Source organism: Gorilla gorilla, chromosome 12 (assembly GCF_029281585.2).
Source record: "Gorilla gorilla gorilla isolate KB3781 chromosome 12, NHGRI_mGorGor1-v2.1_pri, whole genome shotgun sequence".
Lineage (NCBI taxonomy): Eukaryota > Metazoa > Chordata > Mammalia > Primates > Hominidae > Gorilla > Gorilla gorilla.
The window spans coordinates 120,408,904-120,423,837 of NC_073236.2; the positions used below are offsets into that span (position 1 = coordinate 120,408,904).

At 38.3% G+C, this 14,934-nt stretch overlaps 2 long non-coding RNA genes across 3 annotated transcripts in view; one reads left to right on the forward strand and one right to left on the reverse strand.

Moving 5' to 3' along the window:
* The window catches only part of LOC129531795 (uncharacterized), a 52,318-nt gene that overhangs the window by 20,498 nt on the left and 16,886 nt on the right, over positions 1-14,934 (reverse strand). Inside the window, exon 5 of one of the 2 annotated variants that reach the window (XR_008677205.1) lies at positions 12,204-12,325. This is a non-coding gene — a long non-coding RNA (uncharacterized lncRNA). Of the gene's footprint in view, positions 1-11,836; positions 12,326-14,934 lie in introns of those variants that run through there. The other variant, XR_010129823.1, reaches the window with a different exon arrangement.
* Positions 9,385-13,333, forward strand: LOC129531794 (uncharacterized). The gene is made up of 3 exons (XR_008677204.2): positions 9,385-9,515; positions 11,052-11,183; positions 13,214-13,333. It is a non-coding gene; the product is annotated as an uncharacterized lncRNA (long non-coding RNA).

Here is a 14,934-nt window from a genome sequence, read left to right on the forward strand (position 1 = left end):
TTTAGTTTCTTTGAAATTTAATCTTAAAGGAATTTTACCAAATAACTAGATTGTGGAAATATTTTGTTCAGAGATTGTTGTTAACTGTTTGTATTTACTATACAATTCTAAAGTTCTTTGGTTTTTGGAAGAGAAAGTATTAAAGAGGGCATAGAAACTCACAAATGAGATTCACATTTTCAGTTGTAAAGAAATCTCACTTGGAAAATATTTTTAAAGATGTTATATGGGTAACAAAATTGGCTACTTAACTGATATTTTAAGCAATCTTAACAAATATAATTTAAAACTACAGGGAAAACCAATGCTATATTTCAACAAGTTAAGAGGTTCCAAAAAATGTTGTTATGGCAAGCAAGACTCAAAAATAGTCACCCTAGTTGCTATGTTTTCCCAACATTGCTATAACATATTGAAAAGAATGCTATTAATGAAGCCAGTTTGAATAAAATAAATTCAGAGATATTGTTACATTTCACTTCTTTGTTTCAAACTTTCAATCACTACTTTCCAGAAGGGAAATTTGAAACATTGAAGAAGAAAGTTTTCTATGCAAACCTTGAATTAATTATTTATTTAAACTTGATCGACGAAAAATAAAATAAATCATTATATCTAAGCTCTTCCTTACACCAAAGAATATTTATACAATAGAGTTTACCATTGTTTTGGATTAAGATTATAGGAAAATTTCTATTGCTAAGTAGAAAAAGTGTATATCTATAATTGCCATTCACACAATGAATTGCCACTCACAAAGTTTATATCATCTTGTATAAACTAAGATTTTCAACACTGAATTCATTAAAAAACGAAAGAAAATAATAGCCTCAAAACTGTACCAGGGGTCTTCTGCTTCTGATTAAGGTAAAATAACAGACTAGATTTACCATTCCACTTGAAACAACTAAAAAATAAAAATTACATAAATAGATGAAATAATGATTTTTAAGAAATTGGATATCAGATAATGAAGGGCAATAATCTCTGAGATATAATAAACAAATGATGTGAGCCTTATAAGTAGCCACAGTGCATGAAGAGGCGACCCAGGCAGTACCCATTGGTCTCCCTGAGTTGAAGAGACAGAGCTGAGATGCCAAGGCTGCTAGAGTTCACAGAGTAGAATACCAAAGAAGGGAGAACCTGATGAAGAGATAATGCAGAGATTTGCAGAGGGTCCTTCTTGAATATGGAGCAGAGTACTGAGTCTGTTCCCCTCAGCAAAACTGGAAAAACCTCTTAACTCACAGGGCATTGACTAGAACTCTCAAAAAAGTCTTGTCTCAGTTGTGGGAATTAATAGCCTGAAGCTAGATCCAGCTCTCGTCCCACCTAATGAGTCTCAAAAGCAAGGTCTGAAAGAATCATGAGGCTGACAAATAAACTAATTTTGTTTCAGAACAATAATCAAGAATGTTTATAGAAATACAATAATATCCATCACCTAACGAAGAAAAATGCACTGTGTGGCATCTAATGAAAATGTACCAGGCATGCAACAACAACAACAACGAACTAGGAAAATAGAACTCATAACGAGGAGAAACATAAATCAATTGAAATGGACCCAGACTGACACAGACCTTAGAATTACCAGCAAAGGACATAAAATAAATTATTATAACTGCATTTATACTCAATAGACATGCAAATTATAGAATGAAGATCCAAATCAGCCTTTCAGAAGTTAAAATTATAATGGCTATGGTAAAAATACACTGTATTAAGTTAACTGCAGATTAGATGTTACAGAAGACTAGATTAGTGAACATGAAGACGTAACAACAGAAATGATCCAAAATTAAATAGAAAAAAAGGCTAAAAGTAAAATGAAGTATCAGTGAGTTGTAGGAAAACTCCAAAGAAGTGAGCATCTGTGTAATTGGAGCTATGAAGTAGAAAGGAGACAGAAGTATTTGAAGCAATCATGGCTGAATACTTCCCAAATGTAATAGAAACTCTAAAGCCATTTATTTAAGATTTCAATAAACCCCAAGCTTGAGAAATATTATAATAGCATAGTTCAAAAGCAGTGATTAAGAAAAAAATCTTAAAAGCAGCCAGAAGACACATAGGAAGAAAGACTAGACAGATTTCTTATCAGAAACTTGTCTTCATCAGCAAGAAGACACTGGAACAACATAAAGACAAACCAAAACAAAACCCCAACTACCTGTTAACCTAGACTTATATATCTAGTAAAAATATCTTTAAAAAATACCCCCCCCCAAAAAAAGACTTTTTCAAATATGCAAAACCTGAAACACTTAATCACAGTGGACCTGCACTACAAGACACATTTAACAAAATTCTTCAGACCTAAGATAAATGGTACTAGATAGAAAGGGAAGTCTACACAAAAGAATGAATAGCCCATAAAATGGTAACCACATATGATTTTTTCCTGTTATCTAAATCTCTTTAAATAATTCTTGACTGTTTAAAAATAATAACAACATAGTGTGATGTTTATAATAGGTATAAAAGTAAAATGTATGACAATAGCACAAAGGCCAAGAAGGAAGAAATGGAAGTAAACTATTATAAAGTCCTCTTACTATACATGAAATGGTATAATATCTCTTGAAGGTAGAGTGTAATAAGTTCATATGTATGCTTTGAACCCTCAAGCAACCACTGAAATGAAAAAGACAAAAAAGTTATAGCTAATAAGCTAACAAAGGAAATATAATTGAATAATTTACAAAATTCAAAAACTAGAAACAACCAAATGTCCATAACTAAGTTAATGGATAAGAAAATTGTGTTATGTCTATTAATGGAATAATTCTCAGCAATAAAGAAGGAATCATTGAAACATAAGACAACATAGATGAATCAGAAAATAATTATACTGAGCAGCTAAATATTGAGAATACATTGAAATATCCATTTATTAAGAGGTTTGGGTCCTGTTACTCTTCTTTCAACGTCCTTCACACTATATATAGGAAAACACAAGCCAGGATGCAAACATCCCAGGGTTGTAAAACAATCTTTGATAATGGTCTTTTGGGGAGTGGTGAGGTTCTGCGTTTTGTGTTCTAATCTTACATTTGCCATTAACTAGTTTTGGGGCAGTGGGAAAGTCATTTTCTTTATTGGCTTTTCTTCTGCATTTGTATTAATAACATAAGGGGATTATAAGAGGTTTAAGGCCCCATCAGCTATGAGTCACTAAACCACAACAGGTCTTGTAAATCCAGACACAGAACTGAACTATAGAACGGTTGGGACCCCAAATCAGGTGTTTTCGTGTCACACACTTCACTTATTTTTTCTTGTAGTTGATTGCACACTTATTTTGTTTCTCTTACCAGCCAAGTGTTTCTGAGAGTCAGGGCAGCTCTGCTCTTCCCTTCCTCACCCAGCTCTGTGCTTCGATGATGATCCGGTCTAAGGTAACATTGGCTGACTTGATTAACTCATGAAAAATAGGGGTAATATAAGCACTGAGTGTCTCCTCTGCAATTGTGCTGCAGTGTTGTGCAGTTTGAGAGGACTAGAATAGGAGTCAGGAGACTTGGGCTTTAGTCTGAGTTACCTAGTCTCAGTTTCCTCATCCATAAAATAACTCCTGGTGTATTCATTGCAGTGAGTGGTTGTTAGAATCAGATAGGATGATGGATGTGAAGGCATTTTGTAAAATGTAAATCATTCTGCAGAATTAAGGGAAGACTATTATTTCTAAATGTGAATTTGCAAAGAAACACCAGCTGAAGTAGCTAAGACTTTAACATGGGGCTGCTCTTGAGCTAACTCAAAGTGGGTGCCAGAGGCGACTTTGGCTTTGCTTTTTATGTAACCAAAGGGAATGATTCATTAGCTGCTGTTACGAGGCCTATATATGTAGCACCACCTGGGTGTGTGGTCAACAGTGCCAACATTATTTGGTCACCTGAATTTGTGGGAAATACCTGGAGGACATCACTTGTACCTGGTGGGTGGTGATAGAAAACTTCCTTCTGAAGGACGAGATTAGGTCTGATGCTGATATCTTTTAGAAACCCTGTTGAAAGTGAATGAGTGAAAGTTAGAGCATGCCTTCCCCAGGTCCTGGAGAAGAATGTCTTGCAGCCTGCAATACAGGCAGAGTTGGGTCCATTCTACTCCCAAGGTGCCCCATTCAGGTCTGGATTTGCAACATTATACTGTGATTAGCTTCTGCTTTTGCTCTACCCAATTAACCATAAATTCTTTAACATCAGGGACTGAGTTTTAGGCATTTAATTTTCAGCCTTTGAGACCTATGAGTGTTGAGTAGGTGCTCAAAAAACCTTTGGTGACCCCAAACGAAAACCAATGGATAAGATATAAGACTAGGTTCTTCATCTTGCAAAGCTTGTGTTCTGATGGCAAAGGCAGATATATGACCAGATATTTACTGAGTGATGTGCTATGTGTGAGAACAGAAGCTTCAGAGAAGACTTTTTGGCAATAGGAGATGACACTTGAGTGGCATTTTAAAGGATGAGAAGGCTGAGCCAGGGGAAGAACGGAAGGAAACATGGTTCAGGAGGTTCCTGTAATATCACACTCTTAATGTGCTTAAATATTGCAAGATATTTTTGCATCAATTTTCTTAATTTTCACAGTAATTTACACGTGAGTAGGATAATCCTTAGTGCCACATTCATAGATCAGGAAACCAAAATCCAGATAGGTTAAAGGACTTGAATAGGTCACACAGCATGTTGGGGGAGTGTGTAAATTAGAATTCTCTTAACTTTTACTTCTCTGTCATTCATCCCAGAACACATGGCTTTATGTATTAGTTCACGGACTTTCACTCTCCATTAGAGCTACTCTTTTGAGTTTATTGGAAGCAGTTTCCAGAGATAATTATAAACTGGGCAAAAAATAAACTGCTTATCAGAGTTTGGAATGGGGAGATTTATTTGGTAGCTTATACTTTACTTACAAACAAAAGAAATTCATTGCTTACAATGTAGAGCCCAAGCACAGTAAAGACAAAAGAGTCCAGTTCAAAGTGACATTAACAAGCCCAGGGGATAAGGCGAGAAGAGCTGATTTTGCCAGTTGTTGCCAAATATTTGCAACTTAAAAAAGAATTTTTTTGGATTTGAAAAAACTCAAACTTTCTTTTGCAGGACTCTTCTCCTCTATTTCCTTCATTTCTAAATTTAAGAACACTTAAAGGAAAATCAAATCCATGGGATTAGCATACATTTAAATGATACAACAGCATTGTATAAGAGCTAATTAATGTCTAAGAGTCATAATGCCTTTGATCTAAATGAAAGTTCATTTGTCAGCTACAACTCCAAAATATTATTATTATTTTTTGAGATGGAGTCTCACTCTGTCACCCAGGCTGGAGTGCAGTGGTACAATCTTGGCTCACTGCAACCTCCTCCACCTCCCGGGTTTACGCAATTCTTCTGCCTCAGCCTCCTGAGTAGCTGGGATTACAGGCGCATACAACCACGCCCGGCTAATTTTTGTATTTTTAGTAGAGATAGAGTTTCACCATGTTGGCTAGGCTGGTCTTGAACTCCTGACCTCGTGATCCACATGTCTCGGCCTCCCAAAGTGCTGGGATTACAGGTATAAATTCTTAATGATCATGGACTTTCTCAGATTAAGTGTGTGTGACCCCAAAGCAGGTCATTTTAATGATCTGGGCCTCAACTTTCTCATTTATAAATTGAGATTTACTAGATTTTCTCTGTGTTGTCCTCCAGCTGCAACATTACGTGGTTCTGGCATTGTGGATATTTCTGGCCCATCAGTGTAATAAGACTGCCTAGGTTTCGTTCTCTGGCTCTGTTATGAAGGAGCTCTCAATTGCTCTTGTTGACCTCTGTTTCCTCATTTATAAAAATGTAGTCATAGCAGCTACCTATAGAATGATTGTTAGATTAAATGGGTTAATACAGGTAAAATGCTGAGGTCAGGATCTGCATCATGGAAAACTTTACAGAAATGAAAACTATTATTACATACTATCTTCTCTTGACTTTGTTAACAACAACGATAGTAACTATCATTTACTGAGAGCTTCCCATGTTAGGCAGTTGCTATGAGCCTCACCGACATCATCTCATTTAATCCTCACCATGACCCTACAGTGGTAGGTAATATTTTTATCTCCTCTTTTGTAAATGGGGAGACTGAAGCTTAGGAAGCTCACTTCAAGCCATACAGCTAGTAAATGGCAAAGCCAGGAATAAAAGTGACCCTCTGGACTTCAGAGTAGGAATTTTCACCCATCATGCAATATTACCCCATCTAGGTAAAGGGCTGTGCTATCTCCGGGGCCAGAGATGGAGACCTGTACTTTGAATCCCTCCTCTGGGCTAAGGCCAGAAATATGATTCAGAATATAATAAGCACCAATCTGAACGGTAGTATAGATTCACATGATTCGTAAATCCTAAATAGTTCTAAGTCATTCATCTCATAAAAGTCATCTTCCCTCCTTTAATATTAGCTTATTGATTATTTATGTGTTTCTACTGATTTTTTCCCCCAGTGATTTTCTGTCTTCTAGTTAAATTTAGCCAACTACTTAAGAACATACCATTGTGGACAAGAAAGATCATTGTAGCACTTTTTGTAATAGTGAAAACAAAAACGAAACCCAGCATATGGCCTTAAATAAATGAAAGTCTATCAGTTATGGTCTGCTGTACTATTGAAAATAAAGAAGTTACTGTATCTATACTCTTCTTAAATAAACACAAGAAAAGTTATTAACTGTGAATACCCTAAGGTAATGGGGGTCATGGGTTGCCCAGGCACATATTCTTTCAGTCTTCATCTTCAGCCTCATGCCATTCTCTTCCCCTCTCTCTGGACTTCAGTCCTACTGACCTTCCTTCAGTTCTTTAAACATGCCCTACTCCTTCCTGCCTCTGGGCCTTTGCACAGACTTGCCCCTTCTCTCTTCCCAAACTTCCTCTCACTTTTTTCTTTTTTGCCTTGCTAATTTCTGTGAATTTCCCAATATTTGGCTCAAACTGCTCTTATTCAGGAAAGCTAGGTGCGGCCTCTTGCTCCACACTCTCATAGCACCTGTCTAATTTTTGGTTTAATGTTTGTCAACCTGCTGGAAGGTAAGCTCCTCAAGGGCCAGAACCTTCTTTTCTGCCATTTTCACCATTCTGTCCCCTGTGCCAAGCACAATAATTTTTATGCTCCCCAATGAAGGAAAAGCTTATAGATCTCTTAAAGGTAAATATTATTTTTTACTCCTAGAAGTGGGTATGACTAACGCGTTAGAGCTTAAGAAGATCACAGGGAGGAGTCTGAGGTCCAGGAATCTGCCTTTTTGAACAGTACTCCTATTTGGACCACACTGGCCTTGAGCAGAATGGTAAATCAGAAAAAAAATTAGACCTTAGAGTTAAGATATGATTTTAACTCCCATTCATGTATTAATTCAAAAAGTATTTTGAGAGCCAGACACTGTGCTGGGTGCTGCAGAGATAGCAAAAGAGAGTTCATATTACCATCTTCAAGAGCTTTATAGTTGGGGAGAGGCAGGTAAACAGGCAGGTGTAATGCCGTGGACATGTGCTGTGAGAAGGGATGGGAAGGGTATTCTGGGGACCCAGGGAAGGGGATCCCTAACAACACCTGGGAGGTCAGAAAGGCTCCCCAAGAAAGGGAGAATGAGACTGTGAGCCGATGGAGGAGTTCACCTGGAGAGCAACTCAGTGGGCCAGTGGAGTGCATGCGGGCATGGCTGCTGAGGTAAGTGGTGGGTACATTGCAGGGCAGGGAGCTCACCTGGGCTCCAAGACTCAAGGAGGAGGATTTGGAAGGAGGCATCTCTGAAGGAAGTGAGCCTCCTTAATGGGGGATGTTCTAGATGATTCACAAAATTCTCAAATGTTTGCATGCTTCCTGTCTCTTAGCTAGATGGAGAGTGGGTGATTATGCCCACTTTCCTGCTTTCTTAAGTCTCATCCTGAAGTTTGAGCATAAAATTTTCCCCTGTGTTATTTTAATGAAATTGCAAAGATCAGAGATTAATCCAGCATGATATGTAAAGGGCTCAGCAAACACGAAAGCAATAAAGTCAAGACAGTGGGTGACAGCACAGATTTTCGTTAAGTATTAAGTTAATTTAGGGCTTTTATATGAAACCCCCCAAAGGTCCTGATAATAAATTCTCATTCTCTTTTCCATAGCCACTCCTCCTTTCCCATCCAAAACTTTTCTGGACTTCAAAGTCTCCCTGCACCCCCAGAGGAGCTCTCTGGCCCTTAGCAGGGTTGTTAGGGTAGTAACTGGCTGATTTAGGGCCCTATCCATGTCCCCTTCACAATGAGGGCCGCCTTTTAACTTGGGTCACTGTCCTCTGCATGAAGGTGCATTTTAAAAACACTCCAAGCCAATGACTCTAGACATTTTGGTCTCTTGTTAATATAGGATAATAAATTTCCAAATTCAGCAATGACAAATAACCCTTCATGAGTTATTAATACTTCATAAAACAAATATCCCAGCTTTTGTTTCGTTTCTGGCTTTCCCTTGCTCTCTACCCTTCTATTGTTCTTTCTCCCAATTTTTTCTTTTCTCTTCCTACATCTGTCTTTTCTCAGACTCCCTTCATGGTACTAAGTTTGGTTTTGATTGTGAAATTGTTGTTCCAAGTATATAGTTTGCTAATCTACTTTGATAACCTCTTTGAATTTCTAAGTGGGATTTTTTTTAAAGGGTTGTTTTTGTTGCAACTGTGCAGCCTTGCTTTAAAGTTTTCTTTCACCATGGAGTTAAAGAGGATTTCATAATGCATAGTTTTTTCTTAACTAAGGCCACTTTTTATCTGCTTATCTTTTTCATTCTTTATTCCTCCCCTATGCTGTCTTTCCACTTCTCTATCTCCTTTTCCGGTATGATATCTCATTTATCTAGCAGTATCCTCCCTCCCCTTCCTCTCCCTCTTCTGTTTCTCTTCAATTTCTCTTCTCTCTCTCTGGTGTTGATTTTCTCATTGAAAGCTTCAATATTGCAAGAGAAAAAAAAGATTCTGATAATTCATTGGAATCTTTACCAGGTCAACTGTGGCTAGAAGCAATAAGAGTTTCTGTGAAGGTTTTGAAAATTCGTTTAATACGGTATTTTTAAACCTTGCAGTAAAAAAGGACAAGCCAAAATTCTTAAGACACACATATACAAATTTCTCGTGCAAAGGAACAATTCCATTACATAACTAGTTTTTGTTTCATACATGTTACTTTGCTCGTACAACTCAAATTCTGTGTAAATATGGGTTCAAGAACATATGCTAAAATTGAACACCAATCTTCTCTCTTGAAACATGTTCATCCTACAAGTTATAGCACTTGCTCTTTTAAGCAGGCATCACTAGCACTTTCCTGCCACTTCTTAACTCTCTGTGTTTTATAGTCTTCCAGGGAGAAAGGAGCCTGACTGCTTAAGCACCCCTCCAGGCAGGATGGACAGCGGCTCCAAATATCTAACAGATGTCGTGCTGTACCTCAGGATGAATCTATTATTGATTCGGAACTCTTGCTCGGGTAACTTTTGCCAGGTTTCCTTTCACACTTGTGATGAGGAAATGGATTGAACATCAGTAAGGGGACAAGACAATAACAATAAACAGACATGGTTTAGAGCAAGACAGAAATAACAAAAACAATCCCTGGCCCCCTGACAGTCGGTCTCCTTCCAGCGCCAGGTTGCAAATCACTTTGTTTCCTTCTCCCTGAGCTCACACACATTCAGATACAGGATCTGAAAACTTGCCCAATTTGAGTTCTTGTTCAGGAAATATTTGGATAAGAGAGACAGGACTAAAGAAATTCAGAGTCATCTTGGAGGAAGTTATCAAAAGAGATGGGCGTGTTAGGCCTGGAAAGTGAAAAGGACGACTTAATTCTCCATTCCTGTCTAATCAGAATCATTTGTAGCCTCAAAAGCAGATCCTGATTGCAGTGGACGCCAAAGGCATATTTTCCATGTTCAAAGCAGAATCCATCATATTCTCCCCCTCCTTCCAAGCCTGCAGTCTCTCATCCAATTTACCTAATACATCACTGTCATGTTCATTTTTCTAAAGCTCTTTCCTCTCAACTGCCTTAGATAGTTTCAGGAAGTTGGTGTGATAAAAATATATGAATTAGTTTATCTAACTGTTATGTAATGAGTGCCAGCATTAAGGCTACAGAGAGCAATAAGAAACGGTGCTGCCCAATGTAGCCAGAAGATGGTAATATAAATGAACACACAAAACAGTGACAAGTGGAGTCAAATGGAGCTATGGAGAAGAAGAGAGGGTATTAACTCAATGGAGGGAGGGGGCAAGGCTAGGGATTATCAGGGAAGGCTTCATGGAGGAGGTGACATTTGAGCTGAATTTCCAAGGGTGAATAATATTTTTCCAGGCAGATAAGGAGACTACTCACACATAGGTATGGGGGTGTGAGAAATCATGGCATTTAATGCAACAGTGAGGAATTCCAGGTCAAAGCACAGGGACCACAAGGGATGTGTGTTGAGGGGGTTACCTGGTAGGCAGATAGGTAAAATTTTAAAGATGACAAGCCTGATATACCATACTAAAGCCTTGGACATTCTTCTATGGGAGAGAGGGACCTATTGATGGATTTTGAGCTAGGGGACCATGCAATCATATTTCTAATTAAGACTCATGTCTTGTGGGCTGGGAAGGAGACAGCAAGCCTGGTGGGGGCTGTGCTGTTTGGAGGCAGCACTGACATGGGGTACTAGGGAAAAAGTGCTGTAGTAAGAGTCCAAGGGGGAATTGATAAGGATTGGAGAGCAATTTCAATGTAAAAGGTTCAATAATGATAAATAATAAATTAATGTAGGCCACTAACTTGCTTAAAAACAAAACAAAACAAAACTTTCAGTGGTTTCTCATGACTTACCAAATTAAGCTGAAAGTATTTAGCCTGATATTCAACACCCTTAAGAATTTGGGTCTGGTCCATCTTTCCGATTCCATTTCTCAGTATTCCTCTGCTGGGAGAAGAAGTGGAGGAATGCTCGTTGCTTTCTCTGTGTTTTCCTGATTCCCTGTCATTTCTCAGGCTCTTCGCTCTGCAGTGACAACGCTTCCAACCCTTCTGGTCCAAAGCCTCCCAGGGGCCCACCAATCCACGCTCCTTTGTCATCTCCCTGACTGAATAGAATCTCTCCCTTCTTGGAGATTGCACAGGAACGTGAGTTTATCTCCCTTATTTCACGTATTTCTTTGGTGCTTTGTATTGGCTTAATAGTTTTCTCTTTCTTCCAATGCATTTATCAACTAAGATGTAATCTTAGTACTAGGACTTTCTTATTCATATTTTTATCCCCTTGCACATCTCACTCCTAGAACTTTGTACAAAACACTTATTTTTTTTTCAAATTTAATTTTTTTACTACAGCTGAATTTCCTCAGTTTCGTGAAGTAAAGTGAAGAATTAGAACATTTAGGCAGATAATTCAAATCAAAGTATCTATTTGGCCATGATACCTGGACATTGCTAAATGAAATCTCATGACAATATTAATTTAGACAAGATTCACCAATTGAGTAAAGAAAAACATATATAAAGTTTTTATACCCCCAAATATCATATTCATCAATAAATCCTGGTTATGTTTGGCACATCACAAAGAGACCAATGAATCATAAAGATATTATTGGTAAGATTCTATAAGCTCACATCCTGCTATTAATTTTTTATACCAAATTCTTACTGGCTTTAATGAGAGTTCTGATTTTTTTTTTCAACAGACAACCACATAAAAGAAGTTTTAAATAAATTTGTTTTCAGTTCTATAGTGAAGTATATGTAGGTTCAAGTGGAGAAAATTGCTTTGGGACATATTTATAGACCATATGTATTTATTCATCTAGAGATATTTGAGTAAAAACTCCCCTCAAAGACCACAAACATGAAACAGTACATGAGTATCTGCATCATTACTATTTTGTTTCTCAATATGATTATTATTATATTTATATGGTATTTATCTTTGAGTGGCAATGAGTACACTTAATTAAAAAACTTTGAAAATTGTTTCATCTCTACATGGTTCTTAACGATCAAATGTTATCACTATTTAACTGATGTGGAGCCAAAGCACAAAGAGGTGAAGCTAATTCCTGGAGAGAACCTGAGATAACCTGGGGAGTCTGTAAATATTTTAGCACGGTCTTCAAAGCTCAGTTCTATCCCACTTCCTCCCAATACCTTTGCTTGGCCATTCTGAGTCAGAGTGATCCTCCTGAGTCACTGTTGCATCAGACATGGCTCTTGTGCCACTCTCTGCTTTGTGTATGTTGGTCTTGTCTGCCCATTTAGACTTCAAGTTCCTTTAGGGACATGAAAACATATTATTAGCTCATTGATTACAATAATTTCTAAAATTACCCCTTGGAATAAAATATGTTAAGCATCTGGTTTATCCTTTCTAGAAACATCTACTCTAACATTTGTTGAGTACTTAGTATGTGCCAGGTACCAGAGGCAGAGAAAGGAATAATCCATTGCAGTACCTTCTCCAAATCTATGGGTGAGACAGGACAATTACCACAGCAGAAGTCTGGTGAGAAGGGTTCTTTTATGGAGAAAAAGACAAGGGTATCTTGGTCCACAGAGAGGGCACTGCTAACAAGCTAGCCACTTACAATCAATAGAACAGAGGCTCAGGAAAGAAAAATAACTTGCCCAGTATAATGGTTCAGTACATGGCAGTTGCAGGATTTAAACCCCAAGTATACAACTTCACAGCCCAGGTTTCCTTTTCGACATCAATTTGTTATCCCACTTGAACACCTAACTGTGTCTTACTTGTGGGTGTACTCCTCTGCACCTGTACTACAGTTGCCATACATAGGAAACAGTTGTTTTACTGAGTTAATGTGCGGAGGCAATGTAATGTTTCTTACTGCATTTCATGCCAAATTTTAAGTTAATACTAAATGGCTAACTAAAGCATTTGCATGTTTTCAAAGAGAGGTTGGGGGAAGGTCAGGAGAGACTATTGCTCTATTTCCCTTTTGCCATTGAAATTGAAAAAAAAGAAAGAAAGAAAGGAAGAAGGCCACTGCTTAACCCGCATGGATAGAAATGGGGCAGAACTGGGGTCTGGCAATGAGTGATGGGCAGAAGGCTGTTGCAAAGTGAGTGAGTGGACATTGAAAGTGCAGGGTTGGCTGCTTATACCTTCTGTCTAATTCAGCTGTTTGTGTGGGTTTCAGACAGGAAAGGTTCCAGTGCAGGATGGATTTGTGATATAAACACCCCATTCTTTATGTCCATTCCTCCATCATTAACCTTCCTACTCAGTCCTCGAAATGAAAAGCCCGGCATCTTCCATCTGCTCCACGTTATTTATGATGATGTCTCTAATTATGTCCAATTGAGTTGCTGTCGATGATTAAAGGTAATAAGTAATAATAACTTGGCCTCATCATTACCACCATTATTATTAGCTCATTGATTGCAATAATTTCTAAAATTACCCCTTGGAATAAAATATGTTAAGCACCTGGTTTATCCTTTTTAGGAACATCTGCTCTAAATGTGTGATAGCATGGGACTGAACGTGTCTTGCTCCACAAGGAAAGCAAACAGTGTTGACATTGAGAGTCTTGTCTGTGCTGGTATGGATATATTGTGAGATGATGAGAGGAGGAATAATGATCGTGCTCAAGTTCAATGCTGGAATTATAGAGCTGTTTAAAAAAAAAAAGGAAGAAAAACAAACACGCACACAACCTGGCATATTCTGTGGCTACTGCAATCTTTGCTCCTTCTTCGAAAAGATTCCCACCTTCAGTGTGGCCCTGATCTTTGCCATGGTGGTGCTTCTCCTGATCTGTATAACCAGGACATTGGGTAAGTGGTAACTGGGAGGAATAGGTAGCAAGAGAGATTATAGAGCTACATGTGGTAGGGAGGGCAGTGGTGTATAGGAAATCCGTTGAGAAGATCCACTCCCTAACACAATGTTCCTGCTTTGGTTCTGGAAATTTCACCATGGCCTTTCATTCTTTTTGGTCAGGTGGCCTTCTCAAGATTCCTCTTTGGGAGTGAGAGTCCGCCACTGGGGGTTGCACTGCATGTTTATAATGCCTTGGTATGCTTTCCTTTATAACATACTTACCTCTTTATGGGGATGGTAGCCGCTGTAGAGAGACACCGCATTTTCTTAGTGGTAAAAGATACTAGGGAAACATTAGCTCTGAGAATGGTATTTAAAACAGTGGCTACCATTTTGGTCAGTGAAAATATAGAACATTTCCATCATCACAGAAAGCGCTGTTTTAGAGAGTGCAGATAGACCTTTAGAAATATTAAGTAAGGATTCGATGTGACAAACTTTTGCTGGGTGCTAAGAGCTTATTTGCCATAGGCACCCCCCAAAAATTTGAGCGACTGAATCACATATAGTCTATCCCAGCTCTGAAGAACTCAGATACTTAAAAATTGTAAGATACGAAAACAAGATATAAGGCCTGACACGGTGGCTCATGCCTGTCATTACAGCACTTTGGGAGGCCAAAATGGGCCTTTGGGGGCTCCTAGACCCTTTGCCATGGTACTTCTGATTTCTCAGGGACTTTGCATATACATCTTCTGATTGAATTCACTGAGCACAGCTGCAGTGAGCCACGTTCAAGCTACTGTACTCCAGCCTGGGTGACAGAGTGTGACCTTGTCTCAAAGCCACAGCAACCACCAGGATCTATGTCTGTATGTTATCAATATATAAAATAAATGAATATTTACAAATGAATTACTCCTTATTTGTTGTCTCATTTGCTGCTCATAATAATTCTGAAAGAGTGGATTATGCCTATTTTATAAATGAATAAATAGGCCCTGTGAGGCTAGATAAGTTAGCCAAGGCCACAGAGACTACCTAGCATGCCATGTAAGTAGACCCTGTCTGGCCTTTAGAATCCTATTTCAATGC